This window comes from Phacochoerus africanus, chromosome 16 (assembly GCF_016906955.1).
Source record: "Phacochoerus africanus isolate WHEZ1 chromosome 16, ROS_Pafr_v1, whole genome shotgun sequence".
Taxonomy (NCBI): domain Eukaryota; kingdom Metazoa; phylum Chordata; class Mammalia; order Artiodactyla; family Suidae; genus Phacochoerus; species Phacochoerus africanus.
The window spans coordinates 14,399,064-14,419,556 of NC_062559.1; the positions used below are offsets into that span (position 1 = coordinate 14,399,064).

At 40.7% G+C, this 20,493-nt stretch overlaps 1 protein-coding gene across 7 annotated transcripts in view; it reads right to left on the reverse strand.

Annotated features, from left to right (window-relative positions):
• CALD1 (caldesmon 1) overlaps positions 1-20,493 on the reverse strand; it is a 208,695-nt gene that overhangs the window by 160,606 nt on the left and 27,596 nt on the right. The gene's annotated exons all lie outside the window — the stretch shown is intronic.

A 20,493-nucleotide genomic window follows, 5' to 3' on the forward strand; every position in this document is an offset into this window, starting at 1 on the left:
AGGAAACACAGATGACTGAGATAGAAACAAAAGAGCACTTAAAAGTATAAATGACATTTTCCAAAGAGATAGAGGAATGTTGCATCTCTGAAAAAACATCAGGATGTTATAAAAAGAAACATCCAAAACAAGAACAAAAAAGAACTCTTTGAAATTCAAAGTATTATAATTAAAAACAAGGAATATAAAGCCAAAATTAAGGAAGCCTCCCAGATATTCGAATAAGATACAGAAAAGTAGAAAATATTTGAGAAAATATAAAATCAGAGGATCAATTCAGGAGATCTGTGAGAGAAGGAGGAAGGGAGGGAGGGAGAGGGCGAGAAAAAGAATATGGAAAATAATGAGAAGGAAATATCACCAACATAATATTAAAAAGTTTCCCCAAATTAAAAGATGTGTTTTTCTAGATTGAACAGGCCCACTAGGGATTCAACAGAATGAATGAAAATCCAAATACGTGGGCACATTGTCATAAAATTTCAGAATGTTAAAGATGAAAAGAAGATGCTAAATACTGCCAAAGAGGAAAAAAAAAATCACGCAAATATTTAGGATTCAAAATGACATCAGATGTAAAAATCAACACTGGAATCTAGAAGATAATACAGGGACACTTTGAGAAGTTTGAGGAAAAATAATTTCCAGTTTAGAATTCTATGTTTGGCCAAATAATCAACCAAGTATGAGATAAACAAAAGATACTAAGGGCCGTAACCACTGCATATGGAAGTTCCAAGGCCAGAGGTTGAATCAGAGCTGCAGCTGCCAGCCCACACCACAACCACAGCAATGCCAGGGCCAAGCTATGTCTGCAAACTACACTGCCACCCACGGCAACACAGGATCTATAGCCCGCTGAGCGGGGCCAGGATCGAACCCAGGTCCTCAAGGATACTAGTTGTGTTTGTTACCACTGTTACCATTGAGCTCCCTCAAGTTTTTTTCTTTTCTTTTCTTTTCCCAGCTTTATTGAGGTATACGTAATAAATAAAAAGTTAAGATATTTTAAAAAATAAAGATACTAAAAATTTTTGTCTCCTCTGTCTCTATGTTCAGGAAGATCCTAAATGATCTTCTTTATCAAAATAGGGATATAAAGAAAGAGGAAGAATGGGATGTAGGAAACAGGATTCAAATTTCAACCCACATGCAAAGGAAATTCCTATCCATCTTAGGAAGGAAATTCCTAGGATGACTGTGAAGTAAAGATGTAGAACAGCTAGCTATGCAACAAACCTAGAAAATTCGAAGAAGTCTCCAAAAAGGATATCTTTAAAGAAAAAAAGCAACTGACAAATTAGCTGATCTATTTGACTGTGTTGAAAAGGGTTTGATGTTTGCATGAATGACAGAAAACTAAGCAGGTGAAACAAATTGAGTAATTATTAAATCGTGAGGGGTGGGAAGCAAAGGCAGTAGTATAAGAAATAAAATGTTATCACAGTATGTACTATGTGGTCAGCTAGGAGCAATATTTACATAGTAATAATAATATTGGAAAAATGGGGAATGTGATGTTTATTTCTATAGTTTTTCTTCTGTCTCATAGATTTGTCTAGTCTTATACCAATACCAAGCTGTTTAGATTATAGTAACTTTATTACTGTTAGACATTACTTATTAACGTTCTAATATGTGAGATGAGGAGTTAGCATATTTATACCGTGCAAATAATATGTGCAATACGTCATATAATAAATATACCGCATAGAGTACAGAAATTCTGGAAACCCAAGGAAGATCGTGTACTTATTGTATTCTTTTAAGATTAATAACTGGACCTATTGCTTTATTCATTCATTTATTTATTTATTGTCTTCTTCTAGGTCCGCACCCACAGCATATGGAGGCTCCCAAGCTAGGGGTCTAATTACAGCTGTAGCCACCAGCCTACGCCACAGCCATAGCAATGCCAGATCCGAGCCGCTTCTGCAACCTTTACCACAGCCCACGGCAACGTGGGATCCTTAACCCACTGAGCAAGGCCAGGGATCAAACCTGTAACCTCATGGTTCCTAGTCGGATTCGTTAACCACTGAGCCACAATAGGAACTCCTGGACCTACTGCTTTAAATTTAGAGATAATTAACTTGAAATATTGTCTGAAGCTTGATGAACATCATATTGAGAAAATTATCTAAAAATGCGGGTAATTTATTACTTAAAATTAAGTTTGCCTTATGTTTCAGAATTTTAAAAGTCCTATATATCAATCCTAACAAATATAGTGAATTTATCTCATACATCAAATAATAAAGATCTCTGACCATATTTGAAAATTTATGTTTTTTTTGAAAGAGTCACTTTAAAATACATAAGACATTTAAAAATGAAATGTTTAAAACTTATATAATAAGTAAATAATCATAGAAAGAAAGATGGTATAGCAATGTAAATAGCAGATAAAAAGAATTTAAAGTGAATTAATGATGAAAAGAACACTCCGTCAGGGAGAATTTTATGTATGAAATAACACATATGAACAGTATGTGCCTTAAAACATATGAACGGTAATAATGACAATTTTTACCAGTAGAAATAGGCAAATTGACAATTACAGCTTGGTAATTAATAGATTAAGAAACGTGAAAAATTCGGTGAGAATAGAACAGATTTGAACAATATAAACTCAATCAAAAGCATTTTAAGCAAATGAGAGTGTTAGAAACACTAACACTTTTCATTCCTTCAGATAATCTAGCATAAAAGCATTGATTTAAAAAAACAAACAAAATGTTTGTGTTAACCTATCAACACAAAGTTAGTTAACCAGCAGTATTTTTATTCTTACTGTGTAAAATTTTGAAATCCTGTTAAAATGCTCTTCAGTTTACCAGATTAATTTTTTATAATATCCCTGACTTTCTTACCTTTTAAATGGGACATTTGCCTTCTTAGTTTAATTCTACTTTTTCATCTTTTCTCTTGTGTTCTGTTTTTCCCAGTCCTCTAATCATTTTCATCCTCTTGGCCCTTTTCTATCAGATGCTGAAAGATTTTATAAATATTTATGACCTGTTCCTTGTCTGTCTTGATGAAGAAAAACATATATACACCATTGCCATCTATTCACTAGCTATTCCCTCTGCGTGCAAACTGGAACAACTTTGCCTGATCACCACGATGGTATTTGCTACCAAGTCTTTTATAAATACCGAATGTTGCATTTTTTCACGTTATGCCCCAAGTGAAGCAAGCTCTCTTTATGTACCAGAAGGCCAATCTGAATGACACATGTTTGCTTTATCAACCTCTGTAAAAGTCTAGTGGTAATTTATATTGATTACATAATAAGAAACTCCATCCCTGGTACAACATGTTCTTTCAGCAGCAGAGCCACACCTGTAGAAATGCTAACTCACATCTGGTTCTATAAATCTGTTCTTTCTGATCCTCTGGAGAGATACTTTTCTGTAAACTATATAGCTACATGCGGAGCAGGAAAGACCAAAGCAGATGGCTAAACCTAGTAACCATTTCCACCCCATGGCTTGAGCTCTTACCCTCTTCCTTGACTTTGATGGAAATCTTCCTATTTGAGAGTTGGATCCATCATTCCTTTCATGGAAAGTGTTTCTTGGCAGGTTTATGCATAGGTAACAAACTCAAAGTGCTGATAATGCTGCTATTAGGTTTTTAAGGACTACTTCTGAGTCAAGAATATTAATTTCACTCACTGATAATAGATTCCTTCAATTACTTATTTTGATATGAAGATACCAAGAAGATACCTACATTTCCTCATTATATATTGCCATCTTTTTATTGTTTCCATTTGCATGTAAGTGTTATATATCCACACAAAATCAACTTTAAAACAAACCAACTATTACATATCAAACAACTGGTTACATTAAACACAACTCATTTGTAGTTACTTTAAAAATTTATTTTCTATTTTTAATTTTCTTTTATTTTTTAAATGATTTTTATTTTTTTCCATTACAGTTGATTCATCTGTAATTACTGTCCGAACAAAATTTAGCTTTTAGTCCCCCTTTAAAGTGATTTGTTAGTAAAAGTACAACAACATTAAGGAATTAAACTTAAATAGAAAGAACAACAACAAGCCTTGTGAGGGAAAATTATGTCACAAATCCAAAGACCATGAGAGCTGGAAGAGTCCACATCTAGTCCAATTCCCTCATTACATGAATTGATGCCCCAAGAGGTTGAGTTACCTGCCCAACATCATCCAGCAGCTCAAAGGCAGAGGCCAAATTAAACGGATTCTTTCTGCTATTATCTGCTGCTAACTCATATCTTAAAGAAAGTCTGGAAGTTCGGTATATGGAAGACTGCTACTAAGATGCTTTCTATAGACAAAGCCCCTCTATAATTTATGCTTTAGTAATAGTTATTTTTCATAAATGGTGGTGTTTGAAAACTGGCCAAAACCACCAGTGGCCTATAGATTTCAAGAGTTGGAGACCCATGGATCAGACCTTTTTCTCCTTTGTGAGTGTCAAAGCTCTTACAAGTAACTGTGGTATGACACAGCTTAAGAGCAGAATGTCAGCACCACCAGCCAGAGAAACCCTTTCACTCTAATGCTCCTGCCTGAAGCTGTAAAGTGGGAGTTGGAGGGGCTGCTGGATCATTAGAGTTTGGGATGATCAATCTCTGATGGCAGCAATAGGGTTCCAGCATCTGGCATCAGGGTGGAGCAGGCTAAGGGAGCTGCTCCAGCCTCAGGGGATACAAACCAAAGACTAGAGGAGGCCTTGGTATTTTACGTGGGAAGTCTTCATGGGATTACATAATTCCATGCATGTAAGAGTTGCATTAATATCTCCACAATGTATATAGAAAATTTTTAGTATATAAAACATTATTCTGTTCTAAGGGGCTTAAAAATATAAAGGACATTAGGTGAAACCTAAGGTGATCAAAATAAAGTATGGAGTTTTGTTAATAACGTCATTGAGAAGGTCTCATTTGTTGGGACAAAAGTCCATAGCAACATGAACAATAGAGGAAGTTGGGTGTGGGAATAGGAGAACTCTGTAATATCCTTGCAACTCTTCTGTAGTCTGAAAACTATTATTATAAAATAAAATTTTATTTAAAAAATAATAGAAACAAACAGCTTGACCCATCCATGTGATTGCTTGGCCTCAAGCACACTTGCTTTTTTCCTACTCTTCCCCTTACATACCTAGAGCATTCTTAAATTTTAACATATTGGGTTATAGATACTATAATCACAGATATTACAAAGCAAAGCACTTTCACATACATGTGTTAGACATTTACATGCTGATGGATATCAAGTTTAGTGAATCTGAGGGTGTCAAGATTCTAAGATCTGCAATTGTTCACTATGTGCATTGGTTCCAGCTAAAGCTTGGAAAAAACTTTTTTGACTACATTAGAGAAAAAGTGCAAATTGGATGGTAATTTTAACCATCATTTTTCAGCAACTTGGGGTTTCAGACTGTCTCCAAACAAGATGACTGTCAATATTGCTTTTAAAGGTAAGGAAAGGGATATGCATGCCCCAGAAGCTTAAAAAAAAAAAAAAAAAAAAAAAAAAAAAAAAGAAAGAAAGAACAGAAAAGCAGGAAAGGCTGAAACTGGGTTGGGTCAGCCCCAGAAAAAGGAGTCAGCTGAAGCTGTCAGGCACAGGATATTTTTTGGAAACTTCACATTCTTTGCACGTTGAATCTAAGAGAGTTTCCTTTATGAAACTTACATGTTCCAAGAAAACCAACCGGCAAAAGTCTTCATATTTCAAAGAAAAAAAAAAAAAAAGAAAACCATGTCTAAGGATACTTTACTACCTGAAGTGCCTTTCTATTTAAGATCTCATGGCTCCCTACCTGGGTGTTATAGAGAAGAAAAAAGGCTATTCTCAGTTTATAATTAGGAAGCCTGAGGCACAAGGGGTCTGTTCAAGGTTACACACGTTATCAGCTGTAGAAATGAAGCAGGAACTGGGGCCATTTTTCTGTGAGACCACCCACCTGGAATCTGAGGTACCCACACAATACAAGAGCCAAGATATCAAAAACTTAAACCTCATTGCAAATACTCTCAGGAAAAAGAATTAGCAAACTAGAAAATATTCCCAGTGGAAAGAGCAATTGTTTTATTTTAACAGCATATCTAACATCAGAAATATGGAAAGGCATGAAAGTTTAAAAAAAAAAAAAAAGCTCAGGAGTTCCTGTTGCAGCTCAGTGGTAACAAATCCAACTAGTATCCATGAGGATGCATGCAGGTTCGATTCCTGGCTGGCTCAATGGGTTGAGGCTCTGGCATTGCCGTGAGCTGTGGTGTAGGTCACAGATGTGGCTCAGATCTGGCGTTACTGTGTGGTGTAGGCTGGCAGCTGTAGCTCTGATTCGACTCCTAGCCTAGGAATTTCCATATGCCACAGGTGCAACCCTAAAAAAAAAAAAAAATCAAACTTCTAGATTTCCCATTTCCTATTTACTCAAACACAGGTGGGTCAGCAGTTCCAGGGTGGCTGAGATAATCATTCTAGCCAAGCTGGGAGCACTGGAGAGTCCTTGGCTAGATATTTCCATTGCATCACTGCTATAACTATATGCTTATCATGCAGAGTGTGTTTGAAGTCTTTTGATTTTTCCTTTGGTTATCATCAATCTTTCAAAAAAAGATCTAAGCAAGAGAGACATAAGGACATCAGGGCTAAAGCTTACGGCTACCCAAGGGCAACAAGACATTTCCAACTGAATACATCTGAATGGGAAAAGAAATAAAAACTAGAAAGAGTGGGGCAGGGGAGATGGAAGGAGGCTAGGAGTGGGAGGAGAAAGGAAGAATGGAGGGAAGGAGGGAGAGAACTTTTAACAGAACCCTTATTTCCTTCCATAAAGTATCTTCTCTCACTGTTTTTCCCTCATTTATTAATTTTTAGGTTACTTTAAAAAAGGAGAGAAAATTATGATCAAAATCCTTAAATTAAGTAAGTGAATAAGTAAAAGGATGAGAACAGCTTTTTCTAGCTGACACAGTGCTATACTGTCAAGTATTCCAGACATCTAAAGCTTGGTTTCCAGCAATTTGCAAGAGGAAAATGTTCTGCCTTTCTCATTTCAGAGCTGAGAAGGAGCTTCCTTGCATGATCCTGATTGATAACTTCAGCAATTTTTCAAAATGAACTGTAAGTTATGGGTGAGTGAATCATAAAAAGAACTACATTTGAAAGAGACCTAAGTCAACATTTATTCTTTTTGCCTCAAAGTTTATTTCTACATATGTTAAGCCTAGGGCAGGCATTGCTAGGCTTTTGGTATATATTGCTGTAGAAGCTAAAAAATTCCAAATTACTGAAGTCATAATGAAGGCAATGCACAGTTGCTTTGGCTAAAATTTTCTTTTTTTCTTCAGGCCAAATATTTTCAACACTAAGTATATACACATACACATATTGGAAACGTGTCCTGTAAGATCCCAGACACATTCATAGATGATGTCTAATAATCGTTCTAGGTATGGCTGCTTCTGTAGGATAGAGACTGTTCTAGACTCTGGACAGAGGTGCTGAATTAGTGGACAGTCCAATAGGGATTCATTTGAGACCCTTTTGATGGTGGTAGTTGTTGTATACAACATTTGATGATGGTGGTGGTGGCTGTATGTGTGTGTGTGTGTTTTCAAATATGCAGGAAATGTGTCCAGCATGTATTATGGCAGACAAATATGGCCTCCCAGAGATGTAGTCAAGACTGTATGGGAACAAAAGGATGAAGAGGCACTCAAGTGGTGAGATAAGACTCGGAGTAGAGGAAAGAGAAGTGAGGAGGGGATAAGGGAAAATAGAAAAATATTTCTAACAAAAATACGAAAAGCTTCCTGGGGTAGAAATAAAAAGAAGACTCAATATAAATTGTGTTTTGTTTGTTTGTTTAAGATCCAGAAATTGAGGGAGCTGTTGCTAGGTGAAGATCTGTGGGGAGGCAGAAAACTAGCATAGGTAGAGTAAATGTCCATCCCAAATTGCCAATGATAGTCTCTATTTAGAACTCTGATTTTTGGAAAATTATTAATAGCTCCTCCTTTCCCTCTCAAAAGTGTCCTGGTTTATATAAATGTTATAACCACCCTCTCTATGGACCTCCTCTGGCCTAAGACAGAGAGTAGCCATGAGCAGGATGGAAGCTGGGAAATGGACACCAAGAAGAGCTTTAAGGAAGGGGGTAAAAGGAAACAATAGCTAAAGAAAAAAGGACACAAGGTATAATGTGTGAACAATTTGTAACTAATTATGCCAAACACCGATCAAGTAAGGAAGGCCATTTAGAGGAAAAAGTGTCTAAAAATGTAAGGATGGATGGAGAAGCAATAGAAGAAACCAAAGACAAGAGACAAATGAATCAGAGCACAAAAATGTGTAGGCTCCTAATATTTTCCCCTGTATTTGGGAATTAGTGGTTATGATCAGCATGTATAAAAATGACTGAAAGTGACCATCCTGGCTTTCCACCCAGGGTAGGCATGCAGAAAGTCCCATCTGCTGTTGCCTCCCAGCCTGCTGCTCCAAAGCTGCTCACCCCCTCCTCCTAGCACTCTGCCTCTCAGCCTTGCAGGCTGCCTCAACCAGAGGCTTCCCACCAAGCCCCTCCCCCACTTCTGATGGCCGCATACCAGACTGTCTGCCACTGTGGTTTCACAGGCTTCCACAGATAGGCCACAGTATGTGAAGCTGCACTTCAATGCGTCATTTCAGAGACCTCTTTTGACTTTTTCCTGGATCAGAATTTTGTATTGCGAAAGGCAGAAAGTAAATGTCAAAGGCAAGTTCAAAAGGTCAAGTGATTTCTAGCTAAGCATTCCCTACACCCAGAGAGAAGATGGAATACCACCAGCAAGAGGATCGTTGGCACTTAGAGTTTCAGAAGAGACGTCTTTCGGATTTCTACCACTATTTGGAATGGGGGCATATTATAGGTTGAATTGTGGCTTCCTCAAAATCCTTATGTTGAATTCTTAATCCTCAGTATCTCAGAATATGACCTTTTTTTGGAGATAAGGTCTTTTCAGAGGTAATCAACTTTTAGTGAGGTCATCAGGGCAAGCTCTAATCTGGCTGGTATCTTTATAAAAAGAAGAAAGTTGGATACAGACACGCATTCAGAGAGAATGCTCTATGAACATGAAGATGGCCATCTATAAACCAAGGGAAGAGAGGCCTGAAACAGATCCTTCCCTACAGCCCTCAGAAGGAACTAACCCTGCTGACACCTTAATGTTGGACTTCCAGCCTCACAGTTGTGAGACAATAGGTTTCTGTTGTTAAGCCACCTAGTTTGTGGTACTTTGTTATAGCAGCTGTAAGAAACTAATACCCTAGATGCAGTCTGGCCAAAGACGGGAGTGAGGAGCTGACCAGACTTATTAGAGATTTTTTTTCATTTCCCTACGAAGACGAAGTGATGCTTTTTGCTTTCTCTGAAATAGTAAGCACTCCCTATGGCAAGATGATACTGGGTGATCCTGAAGGAATAATTTCAATTGCTTATGTCTGTTTTTCCCTCCATGGAGGTGATTATGGGGCCTGTGGTCTAAAACCCCCGCTATGACTGATTGTTAAGGCAAAGGGAGTTTGGGACAGGAAGATCAGCCTTAAATTGTGAAGCCTTATTAATAAATACACCAAGAACAGCTGTCACGGCAAGTAGACCCTAACTTCTTCAGTCAATCATTGCAGTGGAGGACTTCCCACTTGATCCTCACAGAATTAGCTCTGTCTTGGCTTTTTGAATATCTAAATTTGACTTCATCAAACCCCAAAGCAGCTGGACGTACTCAGACAAAGAGTTGAATCCTTCAGTACATAACTCCAGAAGAGCTCTGCTTGAGTTAGAGAAAAGGGTATAACCTATTTGTTAAACTATCTTGGCTACCAGAAAAGACAAAAATATTTCTGCAGGTTTCTTTTCTTTTAAACTGCGACAGGCCTAGCTTCTCCTCCCGTTGAACTCTTCCTTGAACAACCTCTCAAGTCAGAAGTGAAAGCAGTGGTATTTGGCCCTGCTTCCTTATATGGCGGGGAAAGACAATGCGCTTGTCTATTTGAACTGCAGTGTGGCTCTCTGATAAATTATAATGATTGGTTATGGAAACCTCCTGCTCTGGTTTCCATCGCTCTCCCGAGGCAAGACGCAGAACAGACAGCTGTAGGAATGGGAAAGGGTTGGAGTCAGAGAGCTGTGTTGAATCTAGCTCTGCCATTTGCCAATTGTGTGACTTTGGGCAACTTATTTATTTCACTGCCCTGGGGTTGTTATCTTCAACTAGAACAGTGCCTGTTCACGTTGCAAATATGCCAGCAAAGCAGCTGAACCACTTAGCTTACCTTCCCAATCATCTCTAACGTAAAGGGCTCGGGATAACTATCAGTCCATTTCTATTTGCTCTCCCTCCCAAGTTCCGTCCTTGATAGGTCTCAATCTTCTCCCCTTTCTCATTCTCTCCTTTTCTCCCTCTCTCACTCCCAGTCTAAAACATTAAGAACCTACAAAACAACCCAGCTTTGGTAATAAAACCCTTTCGCCATCCTAGATAAAGATTATTTGGAATGCTAGAGGCAGCACAGTTCCAATGATAAGGGTAGGGGAGAAAACTCTGGTTGAAAGGGATGGTGGAGGTTGTCTGCCGTTGCAGAGCAGGGCTGTCCAAGTGCCAGAGACAGAAAGATCTAATTGCAAAGCGCTTGTGCTGACCTGAAACAGGGTTTCCTGTAACCATACCTACTGACCCTACTTCTGCTTCCTGGAGAATTTGACATGAAAGAAATTGACTCCTTTTGCTCCATCTACATGATGGCCATGAGTAGGCAGCTTGGGAGCTTGGGAGAGTTTGAGGCTAAGGGCCTCACACCTACAGATGCCCCTACAGAAAACCCTGGCTGATAGCTGGCCATTTTTAACATAGTGCCTATTATATGCAAAGCAGTTTGGAGATATTATTTCTAGTCCTTATAACAACAAAAATGGAGGAATAAGGAGTTCCTGCCATGGTGCAGTGGGTTAAGAATCTTATTGAAGTGGCTCCAGTGGCTGTGAGGCACAGGTTCAATCTCTGGCCCAGAGTAGAGGGTTAAAGGATCTGGTGTTGCTGCAGCTGCAGTGTAGGTCACAGCTGTGGCTCAGATTCAAGCCCTGGCCCAGGAACTTTCATATGCTGTGGGTGTGGCCATAAAAAATTTTTTTTTAATTAAAAAAATAAAAATAAAAAGGAGGAATAATTATCCCCTTTTTAACATGTGGAGAAACAAGCTAGAAAATGGTAAATTTGAAATTCAAACCCATGTCTTCCTGATTCCAAAGCGTGTTCTCAAATAGGTCACATCCCCAGAGCTGCACACGAAACCGATGGAGTGACTGGGCAGCGCAGGGTGGTGGTTGAGTATGCAGACGATGGGGCCAGGTTTGAATCTTGACTCTGTCACTTACTAGCTGTGTGACCTTAGATGTGATACTTAACCTGATTGTAACTCAGTTTTCTCATCTGTAAATCTGTTTGCTCTGAAGATTATTAATTTGATACACTACTCGGCTTATGTCAGGCAGTGCTGAAAGCACTCAGTACTGATATAACTAGACAGGGATCAATGAACTCAAACAAATATTAGCTTCAGCATTCTTATCAAGAAGAAATTATGGATATTTATTCCTTGACTCATTTAACTCCCACATTGAATACCTATTAAATGTGGGGACAAGGCACTTTTTTAGGCTCAAGCCACAGCCCCTGAAAAACTCACACAAGGGCTCTGATTTCATGGTGCTTAGGAGCATAAGAAACGATAAACAAGTAAACAAAGATATAGGCAGTCATAAGTATACGTAATGAATATGCATGTAACTAAACAACAGAGGTATCCTGATTGGTTCTCTAGGGTAGAGGCTAATTTTACTAACTTGATACCATAGGGTCAGTGGGGTGCTGGTACATGTTTGATAAGAAGCTCTGGGGGTCACCAGGGAGGGGAGTCTGATTTGTAGCATTTGCTCATTTCCAGGGTGTAAATACTTCCATTGTGGTTGTTCTCAAGCTGCCAACATGACATTAGTGAACAAAGAATTAGGAGGAGAAATTCAGTTGCACAGCATTCAATTGTATTTCCATCATATGGATACAACAGATGTAACTAACCTGTAGAGCAGAGATAACAGTGAAACAGAGTAAGACCATTAGGAAGGGATGAGTGTTCAGTATTTATCACTTTGGTTTTAACATAATTTATTTAACTCAAAGTGTATATAATTTAATTTTTAATAATGACTATGTGTAACATTTAGTTCTCAAAACCTTAAACATTTATAACAATTATCCTTTGGGAGCTAGTGTGAGCTGGCTCCACACATCAGGGTTGAGGATGTGCAGAGAAGGGAGACAATTTTGGAGGAAAGGGAGACATTTTTAGAGGAAAGGGAGACTGAGTCATTGCGGTGTCATTACGCAGACATGGGCTCTAATCTAATTCCTTTTTGGCTGCTCTTTTCCAGCAAGCTCTGCTTTCATGTATACAGTGGAAGCACTGCTCTATAAACCAAATATCATCAGTACAAATATAGCAACAATTCTGGCATTCTTATTGGACCAGTTTGCTCATGCAGAGATACTTTTTGCTCTACAGTTGCTCGTGAATATAATTTATGTTACTTGGTGCTCTGAAGATGGTTAATTCTTCTGTGCAATACAGAGGATGTCACCCACAACTGTTGAGTAAAGGAAGACTGTAGAGATGGATTTTTGGTCCTGCCAAAGCAAGTTATTCCCCCTTTCTGTGAATCTGAGGCTTGTTTCTTAGGGCTCACATGCTTCTGAAGGGGCCACCCAGGGAAGCATCTAAGCCGGAGGCGGAAACCGCCCCAGCCTCAGAGATGTACAGTGAGGGTGGGGGCAGCTGCTCCCCTATTCCCACTCAGGATTTGTACATTCCTTACCACAAAGTGGAGAACAGAGAAAAACATTTTCTGTTTTTCTTGGTTAAGTTAAAAATCTAATGTAACCAATCTTCCAAATGTCCTAAGGTCAGAAATACTTAAAGAGGCAATTTCTGCTCAATTCACCCCTCCCCCAGAGCCTAAGTTTCACTTAGTAATGGTGGCTGGAACAGGAACTGGAAATACCATGAGAAATCTTATTCTTGCCACATTTTCAATGCTTTACACAAGCAAACACTGGAAATCTCATCAGAAAGCTTGACCTTACAGGGTTGATAGTTTTGTGCCCAAACCAAAAGAGTATGGGACGCTGGAGGAGTTTTCATGTAAGTATTCTAGTGCTTCTAGAGAGACTCTTTAGAAAAACTGATTATTTGGAATACATGGCTGTAATTTTAGAAAGCAATTATTCAAAACTAAACAACTAGGCTTTTAAAAATGACTCTATACCTTGACTATAAATTATTCTAAGCACAGATATACAGACCTGTTTCTGAGTCAGGATATTTTAGAAGAATCATCAGGGAGTTTTCACAAACTAGACCCTGCTCCAGCCCTACTGTATCAGAATCTCTGTGGGTGGGTCTCAGGGATGTATGTTTTCTGAAAATCTGACAGTTGATTCTGATGAAGACACTTGTTAAGATGTCCTGGATTACAGGGAAATCAGGTTGCATTTTATAATCCAAACCCATGAAATGTTAAAATGGGACATTCTCTCCTGCTGCCAGGAGAAGCAATCTGGTGTACTGAAAAGGTGAACAGCCTGGGATTTAGGAGACATGTGTTCTGGAACCACCTTTGCCAGTAATTAACTAGGTGACCTTGCTCAAGTCACTTGGTTTATTGTTTCATTCAACTGATACTTACTGGGCTTCCGTGATATGCTACGCATTCGGTATACATTAATGAAAAAAAAAAAATAGATGCATCCTGCCCTTGTGAATCTTACTGACATGAATCAAAGAAACCTACAAAAAATATAATTTCACTTGGTGTGGCTAAGCTGAAAAATGAAAAATAGATTGCTGGTTCATTTTTTTTAAGGGATTTCTTTTCAAGATCGTAAATTTATTGCCCAAACCTTCCGACACACAATACAGTTATATGTTTTAGGTCCACAGACTGAGAAAACACAATACCAAAAGCTACTATGAATTCAATAACAAATTAAAATTAATATTTTGTCATCATAATGCATTATGTAATTAGAAAAACAGTAGCAAATAGTGTTCACTACTGTTTGTAAACAAGTTGCCGCATATATGGACTTGTGTACCTCTTGCAATAACTTTGTAGCCTCCCAAAGACCCAAGGTGCAAACGTACAGACTGCATCAGTCACATGAAATACATGGTACCTGAGTGGCAATGGCCCTCATCTTCTACAATAGACGTCACTACCATTGACAGTATTTTTTTTGCTGATAGGGAGTTTAGGTTGAACCTCGGTATCCTTCTCAACACAGTATTCCAGATGGTCATTACCAACTGTTTAAAGCTGGCAAACAGAGGAAAAATTATTTGCACTCCCTGGGGTAAATGACTCTTAAAGCCCTGCCCCAGTCAAAAAAAAAAAAATCTATGAATCTTATGTATTCAGTTCTGGTGTCTGGAGAGACACAAATGCCTTCCCCCTTCTCTACATAAAAGTTCTCTAAACATTTGAAAGACATCCATTTGGCCCCTATATTTTCTTTCCTTTAAGATAAACAGCTCCAGATCCCATATCTGTTCTTTCAACCCTCTCTGGCCATTGACACTCGCCTCTGGATGCATATTTTTTAATATTTCCCTGAAGAACAGCCCAGAACAGAGCATGTTCCTTTTTCACTCCCCCTAATAGATGTCCAGACAGGTGTGCAGTGACTGAAATTGCAAACATTGCTGAGAACTGAAACATCCCCACTGATTAAGAGTACCCTGGCATTTATGCATTAAAATTAAGGACTCTGATTTACATTGAGATGTAGTCATTTTTATTTATTAATATTATTGTCATTTCTTATTGAATGTTAAAGACTGACTTAGTCTTTAACTAGACTTCAATTATTTTTCTTTAGAATCTTTCCAAATGGATAACTCTTAACGTTTCAGTTATCAGTGGTAAAACCTCCCAGGCCAGCTCCTTTAAGACTGGTTCATCGGCCCATGCCCGAGTCATCCTCAGGAACGGTATACGACCCTGACAGAGGTTGTTTGCCTCTCTAGGAATTCAGTCACATAAAATTTCAGATGATGTTCATTGACAGCTGTTGGACATTTCAGCTCATTTGCTTTCCATGCCTAACTTTCTGTTTTAACTAAAACTGCCCACTGGACCTTTTTTCCCCCTGGGGTGACTACTGCAGCCAGACACACTGGTAATTCACCCATAGGGCTGCCAGTAACCCTTGATATTCCCTCTGCTAAGGGATTTGCCAAAGACAATAGTTACTGGCTGAACCAATCAGATTTCCGCTCTCAGAATTTAACCAGGAAGCACGGGAGGAATTTTCCAGTCTGTAGAACAACAAAAAGCAGCAGCCACATGGGCTGCAGCTGAGTGACATTAATGGCAGCACATAGACCTCTGCTGCAATGATTTGACCCACCTTGATTCCAACCCCCTTCTCTTTGGACTCTGGTCCTATCTTGGCTTCTGTTCTTGGATTTCCTTGAGATTCTATCTCTTTATTATTCCACATGTATCTTACATTCCTGTCCCTTAACTGGGGCTACTGAAGCTTATTAACACGGGCTCTATGTCTTCTGAGCACTGTGCCAAGGGTTCTCACATATGTCACTGTACCTGTCCATTGTTTTATGAATATGTGGAACTAAGAAGTTCTCGGTTTGTTTGTTTTTTTTTTGTCTTTTTGCTATTTCTTGGGCCGCTCCTGCAGCATATGGAGGTTCCCAGGCTAGGGGTCCAATCGGAGCTGTAGCCACCGGCCCACGCCAGAGCCACAGCAACGCGGGATCCGAGCCGCGTCTGCAACCTACACCACAGCTCATGGCAACGCCGGATCGTTAACCCACTGAGCAAGGGCAGGGACCGAACCCGCAACCTCATGGTTCCTAGTCGGATTCGTTAACCACTGCGCCACGACAGGAACTCCCAGTTCTCGGTTTTTAACCTCTGCCTGACTTCTGATTTTTGCTGTTTCTCTTTTCCTTACCTGGCCGGAATCCACGTGTTAGCCAGTTGGTGTACTTTATATCCTTTCTGGCTTAGACCCTCCTGATCCCAGTGGAACAAAAGTCCCTGATGCCTTTGACCCTTGGGCTCTTGGGGGTGGGGGGGTGGGCTCGCCCTGGAACGGCCCCTCTTTAGCACACAGGTGAAACTTGCGAGAGGGCACGTTACACACGGGTGCAGAAGGAATTACCATATTCCTACTCAATATGTCCCTCTCCGAATGAGATGAGTTCCTTACAGTCAAGTGCTTTTATCCGCATATTCATAAAACAACGCTAGAATCATTAGAAAATGATCAATTTATTTCCACATTATCCATCATTGATGCATATATATTTTTAAAAGAAACACTGTGTACTGGGAGTTCCTGTTGTGGCTCAGTGGTTAACGAATCCGACTAGGAACCATGAGGTTGCGGGTTCGATCCATGCCCTCGCTCAGTGGGTTAAGGATCTGGAGTTGCTGTGAGCTGGGGTGTAGATGGCAGATGCGGCTCGGATCCCGTGTTGCTGTGGCTCTGGTGTAGGCCGGTGGCTGCAGCTCCGATTCAACCCCTAGCCTGGGAACCTCCATATGCTGCCGGTGCGGCCCTGGAAAATAAAAAAAAAAAGAAAAAGAAACACTGTACTAAAATAAGTGCTTATGAGGAACACACCATTCACTTAAAATATTCCCTCAAATCTTTATTTTTCCGTCAATGACTCCCCCACTGCTGTTTAGCAATTCTTTTCGAAGCTCTTAGGGCTCTTAGCACACGCCTCACGGCAGCCTCTCCTGTCTCCTCCAGCTCCTCAGCTGCCCTAGAGATGACCGCCTTTCTCTCTGAAATGGAGCCCATAGGCGGCACTCCCCGTCTATGCATCAGTGTATTTATACCATCCTTTCTTCTTTCCACAGAATCTGGCAGACAAGAAAGGACACTTCCACTCATGCTCTGACCCCAGCCACCCCTGGGCCTGTCTCCAGGGGGAATCCAGACTTTACCTCACTCCCCACCCCCGGCTCCCCCAGCTCAAGGTCAGTCAGAAAGGTAGGTTCCCCCAGGACCTTGAGGCTTTAGAGTTTTTATCAGATTCTCAAGGGCATCCACGACAACAACAACAAGAACACAGGGACGAGCACCACCACCTGGTCCTCACGACCCACAGTCACCCTTTGCCCCTCCCGTCGCAGCACTCACCTACCGCCAGCCAATTCTGAGGTGGGGGTGAGGAGGAGAGTCCCTATTTACCACAGAAATCGCGCTGCCATCTCCCCCATCTGCTCTACGCTTTTCCCCTCTGCCTAAAAATGTGAAGAGGCTTTTCCCTGTCTTGACCCTCTCTGGGCTTGACCCTTCGGCCGTTCCCTGTGCCTCATCCTAGAGCTGGGCCACGGCACACTGTTGGCGCTGGAGGAGGAAAGCCCCCCGTTTGACCTGGGGGTGGAGGAGCTAGAAAGGCTGGTCGAGTGGAGGACTAGGGTAGGGAAGTCAGGGCTGCCACCCAGGGTCAGTGACGGGAAAGCCAGCTGGAGGTACTGAAGTCTGCAGCCAACAGAGAGGAGAGGCCAGGTCCGTGCAGCAGTCTGGTCCCAATACCAGCAGGAACCACAGCCAGGTGCTCCCGATTACCTCACCCTCCTTCCAAGGCCCAGGCTTGACATGCTGGGATTAGTTCCATGCTTTTGGCTGGAGGCAGAGAAGCTGCCTCATTTACTAAGGCCTTTCTGTTGTCAGCACCTTGTCACTCGTCTTCTATTCCACTGGATCTTCAGATTTCCTGATTCCTGAATAGGGCCTTACACCACTGACGACCCATCCCATTCTGCCTCCGACGCGTGTGTCCTCCTGGTCTCTGATCCCCAAAGCCGAAATCTGGACAACACTGAGGTGGGCCTGCATTTCCTCACCTCCGGGTTTGGGGTTTCAGAAAGCAGTGGTATCTAGAAGGTACCATTCAAGGATCTTCAAACATGAGGGAGGAAGGAAGGAAGGAAGGAACGAAGGAAGGAAGGAAGGAAGGAAGGAAGGAAGGAAGGAAGGAAGGAACGAAGGAAGGAACCATTAGGGAAAATAGGTAAGAACTGGAGATACCAGTCAAGATGAGCATAGTGTCCAGAGGATTCAGTTGCAGGCAGTTGGAGGAAAGGGCCTGCCGAGAAAAGGGGACAAACGCTTTCACCTCATTTAGACATCTTAACACTGTGGGTAGCAGGAGAGCCAGAAACCCACTTTCCAGATGAGGCCAAAGAGTTGCTGACTTCCTTAAAGGTTTGGGCTTTTTAAATCAGGGAACCAGGACGGGGACTAACCTCTCAAGTGAAGCTGGAGCTACAAGTATTTGTTTGTTTGTTTTCATCTTTTTAGGGCCACACCTGTAGCACATGGAGATTCCTTAACCCACTGTGCGAGGCAAAGGATCGAACCTGCATCCTCATGGTTACTAGTCGGGCTCGTTACCACTGGGCCACGATAGGAACTCCAAGTGTCTCTTTAAACTACCCACCGACTCAGAACCTATGGGCAGCTCTCCAATTGCAAACTTGGATCAACTTGATAGACGGAGGACTTTCAGTAAGGAGCAAATGGCTCTATTTTCAGGCTCTGAGAGAATTTATCCAGAAAACTCTTTTTTTTTTTTAAGTCTGAAAATTCTTTGGCAGTCTCTTTCTAACCTCCTCCTTAGTCCTACCATGCCATTTGCATACCACTTCGTCAGCATTTTCCCCCATCCCCCAACCCCTGCCCCACCACAGCCTCACCCGCCCGCATTTCCCCGCCATGTGATAGTCCCCAGGCAGGGGGGGACCAGCTAATGGCATCTCATGCCCACCTCTAAGTCACTTTTCTATTGTGCTAAAAAATGACTAGCTAGTAACCATTCCTACCATGAAAATGACAAATGGAGACAACTATATGTATTTTAAAGAAAAGGCCTGCTGAGATACATTTTACTTATCAGAACAGGGAATATGGGGCTGCACTCTGGAACTTACCACAACGGGACACAGGACCAACCTATACTCTCTGCCCAGAGCAGGACATCCTCAGGCCAGTCACAGGAGCCAATTACTGTCAGGGCATACTTTCATGCATCTCAAACCTTTAACCTTCCGTTTGAACCTTCTCCTAACTTTAACATAAGAACTGTGTATATTTATTTAAAGTGATTTTTTAAATCTGGATTATTTAAACTGCACAGTCTACTGGCTTTGAATAATGGAAACAACCCAGCATGCTACCAATGGATCGATTCATTGTACATTCCTCGCATGGGCTGAGATCAACTTTTTATCAATGACTTTTTCTTTCAAAGTTTTGCCATTGTAAGTCTCTTTGTTAAGTGATTTTAATAAAATGAAAATTCCTGCACTGTGGTTTAATTGTGCTCCGTTTATCTACTTGGGGAGATGTGTCCTAGCTAATATGTCACAGCAGGGAGGTAGTGGGAAGTGTGGCCTAAAATCCTGCATAAAGTATCAAATCCCCTTGCTCCATCACTATACAGACTAGAACACTTAAAGCATTATTTCCAAAAATGTGTTTTTGTGGTTGTTGGGGGTGGGGAGCACATGAGGAGGATAGAAGAGAGTGGAGGTAGCAAAGTTTGAACTTTCAAGGACTTAGAGATGTTGGTTGCAAAATGGAATTTATCCTCAAATCCCAAGATTATAGATTTCCTTCCAAATTGCATTCCCTACATGGTTGAGAGAACAGTTGAGAAAGAAAGCACTCTCCATATTTTGATTGACACTAAAAACGCTGTGAAAATAGTTTGGAACTTGATCTCTTCGAGGGAAGGACAATAATCAAACTATAGCTTTTGCCTGCAGCCTTTCTTTCACACTTACTCAGAAATGTTCCGGGAAAAGAAATTCACAGGGAATTCTATTCTCATATATCACTTCTAAAAGGAGAGAGAGGCATTCTCAAGAACACCATCCCCAAACTTCTAAACACAAAGAGAAAAATAATTATTGAATGAATCGCAACACAAAACCATTTCTATCCATGTTATAAAATCAAATTGACTCAGACATCTGGAGCTGGAATCCTTTAATATCCAGGTTTATTAAGAAATAATCAGATTTTCCCTTCTTGCCACATACTACCTAGTCTTCACTTAAGTTCTAGCCATCCATGCCTGGTTTTGCCAAACACATTAGGAGGATTTTACTATTTTAGTTTACAAGTCCTGTTAACAGAAGGGACCCATGAATACCAAGAACTTTGTGCTCATGTATTTTTTTTGACCATGTATTTGCCACAGCACTAAAATTCCCCCATCCTTTACAGTCAGCTCTTTCTAAAAGGAATTCCAGGCTACTACCAACGAGCTGCATCGTACTACTGTTTAAGATGCCCAAATATGTCTGACTATCTTGGAATGAAAGCCTATTTCCTTCC